Here is a 4,440-nt window from a genome sequence, read left to right on the forward strand (position 1 = left end):
TGTCTTAGCTCAGGAAGGATGGCTCCAGAGCAAACAATTTTTTTTGCAGTAGCTAAATCGCATGCTCACAACTTTAATGCCAGTAGCTCACAAAGTAGAATTTTTGCTCACAAGACTCCCCAGCTTAGAGGGAGAATTGCTTACTACCTCAGCATTCTACTACCTCATTCTGCTGCGTATGCACTTGGCCTAAATTCTTGTACACAAAGCTGTTTACAATTACTGTAGAATATATATGCTTTTTGTTCATGGTATATGCCTGTTATTAGTTCCTGAACCAGACAACTGCATGTGACAGGTTAATTTGTACTCTAGCAATTTTGTTTTCCTTTGGTCGGGAACCAATATCACCTGCTATTATAATATGCTGCTGATCAAACTTCTTCAAGGAGGAATAGTACAATGCTTGAGCAAAAGTGGGACAGGCAGCCTTGCAAATACTACTCCAGGTATTTTATTGATTTGAGTCAATTAATTCTTACAACAAATATCAGTCAGGTTCCAGGTTCAAATCAATAGTGCCACAGCTGAGCAAGAACAGTGTTCAATTAAATTAGTAGTCTTTAGAATCAATGAGTTAAAGGGAGAAGGCCAATAGATCATACTCAAATTCTACAATGTGTTTTGTTGTTTTGTTGTTATGATGCTTGTAATCTTGAAGGCTTTTTATTCTCCATTAACTTTGAAGAATTTCATTTTGTGTCAAGCAGCTTTTCAGCTCTGCATCATCACTATAATCAGTATTTATTGTTTTGTTGAACAAGTTGTTGCTGTTTGCCATTTGTCAAAGTTCTGCCTTGCTGGCTCACTTCAGTCTCCAGGCTCCAGGCTCAAATAATTAACATCAACCTAAAGTGATTGCTGCTAAATCCAGCAATTTGTATGTATGCTGAACTATTGTTTTTCAGAGGAAGTCCTGTGTTCAATTAGAGGCACAAAACCTGGGATCTTTCAGGATTGTAGATACTCTTTGTTTTTCCTTTCAGGAAAATGGAAACCATTTGCCTGATCTCCCTGTTCTTGGGATATCACACACATGCCTCTTCATTTGTTAACTGCAGAAAAATAGATAAAGGCCAGGATCCAAAGGCCCACAAAACTGGTTCTTCATACCCAGTGGGGTTTCTATCTTGTTTTACTTAAATAAGAGCTATGCCATCACTATCTTGCAATTCAGAAACACTTTGAATTTAAATTTCAGTTCCTCATTTGTTGTTACTTCTATAAGTTCTTCTTGTAATTCTGGAGATTCTTCTGTGTCTGTACTTGAAAAAGGGTCCAAAACCCAGTCGGGTATGTTCATTTTAAGAGTATCTTCAAATCGTTGATTAAAGTCAGAATAGAGAGCCTCCAAGTACTGACAATAGGTAAACAAGTCTTTGTCACTTTTTTCTACTGTTGATAAATTTGGAAACTGGCTGAACTCCCCTTGTCCTAAATTTCGTTTGTACAGAAGACGTTTTGCCACAAATGCGGAAATGACAGCTCATTGCCTTGGAGCTGTAGATTTGTTTCATTAAATTTATTAAACAAATCTGTCATAAGAACATAAGAAAACATAAGAGATGCCAAAGTTGGATCAGGCCAAAGGCTCATCCAGTCCAACACTCTGTATCACACAGTGGCCAGAAATACCAGTGCCATCAGGAGGTCCACCAGTGGGGCCAGGACATTAGAAGCCATCCCACTGTTGACCCCCCCCCCCAAAGCACCAAGATGACAGAGCATCACTTGCCCCAGAGTCCCTATCTATACCGTGTGGCTAATAGCCACTGATGGACCTCTGCTCCATATGCTTACCTAATTCCCTTTTGAAGCCGTCCATGCTTGTAGCCGCCACCACTTCCTGTGGCAGTGAATTCCAAGTGTTAATCACTCTTTGGGTGAAGAAGTACTTCCTTTTATCTGTTCTAACCCGACCGCTCAGCAATTTCATGGAGTGCCCACGAGTTCTAGTATTGTGAGAAAGGGAGAAAAGTACCTCTTTCTCTACCTGCTCTTTCCCATGCATAATAAGCAATGTCTTTTTTGGACTCAATCAAGTTGGCTTGTAAAGCATCATCTTTGTTTTCTAGGAACTCTAGCACTGAGTCAAAGAGTTTATAAAACCGATCCAAACAGGCACCTTTTGATACCCAACAAACTTCTGTATGAAGCAGCGTGATTGAATTCTTCATTGTTTTCAATACAAAGTTGTCCAAACAATCTGTCATTCAATGAACTGCTTCTGATTTTGTTGACCGCTTTAATGACATAATATAATGACCTATGTAGTCGTTCACTCAGATTTTTGGCAACTAGGTGTTGACGATGAATGGCACAGTGTACAGTTAATACATTTGGAACAGCTTTTTTTAAATATGCGAGAACCCCCCTGTAGCGCTCCATCATTGCTGGAGCACCATCAGTATCAACTGACAATATATTGCTCAGGGGAATGTCTTTTTCTGTAAAAAACCTCTTCCAATGCATTAAATATCAATTCTCCTTTGGTATCAGTTTGCAAATTTTTAGCAAATAATAATTAATAGCAAAATTTTCCTTCTTTTATGAATCACACATATGCTAAAAGCAAGGCTTAATTTCCTGGCAAAGTGGACTCATCAAGCTGTATAGAGAACTGGGATGAGTGTTCAACATCTTGAGCCATATCATCAATGTAGAGAGCGTTGCACTGTATTATTGCTCAAAGAAATGTTCTAGGTAATATCAGATGCTGGCTTGTTTAGCATGGTGCATATTACCTCACTTATAGCCAGTAGAATTAGTTCTTCACCAATAGAATGTGGTTTTCCCGATTTAGCAATCAGTAATGAAATGTTGTAAGAAGCATGCAACCCATCGTCATCTTTTGTGGATGCTATTGAAAAGAGTTTTGCCAGTGTCAGCTATCCCAAAAAGTTTTCTTTAAGTGCTTGAAAATAAGATAAATCCTTATCTTTCTTATGAGCATGAACTTTTGTCAAATGTTCTTGTAGTCTTGAAGGCTTCATAGCTTCATTTGATAAAACTTTTTGGCAAATCAGGCAAAATGCACACCTTACAAGCCAATCTCTGTTCTGTGTGCTACATGGAGGGAGGGGGATGTCCAAGATCCAGTGAGCCTTTCTAGCATCCCAGAAGGGGAAGGATTTCAGTGCCCTGAGTAACTTTGCAGTACTTTCAAACTACATGACACCCCCCCCCCCCCGCTGACACTGAAGGCCATGTGCACCCCTATCCAATGAAACCTGTTCTGGCCTACTTACACTGCTTTTAGGTAAAACCTACCTTCTTTTGACAGAAAACCTTATCTGGCCTAGTTAGTTGTTTTGCAGAAACACCCAAGGCCAGAGTTTTAATACCAAAAGAAATAAAGCTGCTCTCGTCCTACCTGCACAACACTCTCAGAGATCAGAAAAGCCCTGGGCTAAACCTGGGAAACACATTCTGAGAACTGACTAAAAAAAACCCCAGTCCTCCCTCCCAGCCAAGAAACACACAAAAAGATTAACCACACAACACAACCAAACAGCCCCACAGCAGCAAGGCCCCCCCCAGCAAAAACCAGCAACAAACAAGCAAAAACATAACTGTTTTTCTGAAAAACCACAGCACAGAAGCAAGGCAACCCACACACTCCCACACCCACCAACAGCACCCTCCCAAGCAACCAAAAGGAATAAAGCAGAACTTTTAAAAACAAGACCTTCATAAATCACAATGGGAAACCACAGCAGAACAACATTGGAACACTATCAGGGACAACAAATGCACAACACTGAACCCACAAACAGCAGCAGCCCCCCCCAGCTAACCAAAACACACAAATGAAACAGCAGTACAGTCTCAAGAAATATATTTTAAAACCAACCACAAAATTATATTTATATTTTTATTTATTTATATTTACATTTATATCCCGCCCTATCCCGAAGGCTCAGGGCAGCTAACATGGGCACAGAATGCCAGGTTAAAACAATAACATATAATTTAAAACAAAAGCATATAATTTAAAACAATAACATATAGTTTAAAACCATAAATTACAATCAAATATAACAATTTACAGCAAATTTCAGCAAGATGGGAGGATCTTAACCTCACCTAGCTACCGACAATCTCATCCTCCGAACCGTATCCAGTGCAACACTTCGCCCTTTGGAGGTCAGGCAATCAGATGTTAAATTCGCTAGGGCATAGGGGAACAGATGGAATAATGACGGTGGCGGCTCCTATCCAAAGGCCTGGCGGAAGAGCTCCATCTTGCAGGCCCTGCGGAACTGAGAAAAGTCCCGCAGGGCCCGGATCTCCTCCGGGAGCTCTTTCCACCAGGTAGGAGCCGCCACCGAGAATGCCCTAGCCCTAGTCACAGCAAATTAGCAAATTTCACTTCTCTCGGGCCTGGAATTTCCAGGAGATGCCTCCCTCCCGACCGAAGTGCCCTTGGGGCAACATATG

General features: G+C 40.7%; 1 pseudogene; it reads right to left on the reverse strand.

Annotated features, from left to right (window-relative positions):
* Positions 1-1,150: 1,150 nt before the first annotated feature.
* On the reverse strand, positions 1,151-4,106 carry LOC107117154 (annotated as a pseudogene).
* Positions 4,107-4,440: the final 334 nt, after the last annotated feature.

The sequence above is a fragment of the Gekko japonicus genome, unplaced genomic scaffold (assembly GCF_001447785.1).
Source record: "Gekko japonicus isolate JY-2015 unplaced genomic scaffold, Gekko_japonicus_V1.1 scaffold282, whole genome shotgun sequence".
NCBI classification, from domain to species: domain Eukaryota; kingdom Metazoa; phylum Chordata; class Lepidosauria; order Squamata; family Gekkonidae; genus Gekko; species Gekko japonicus.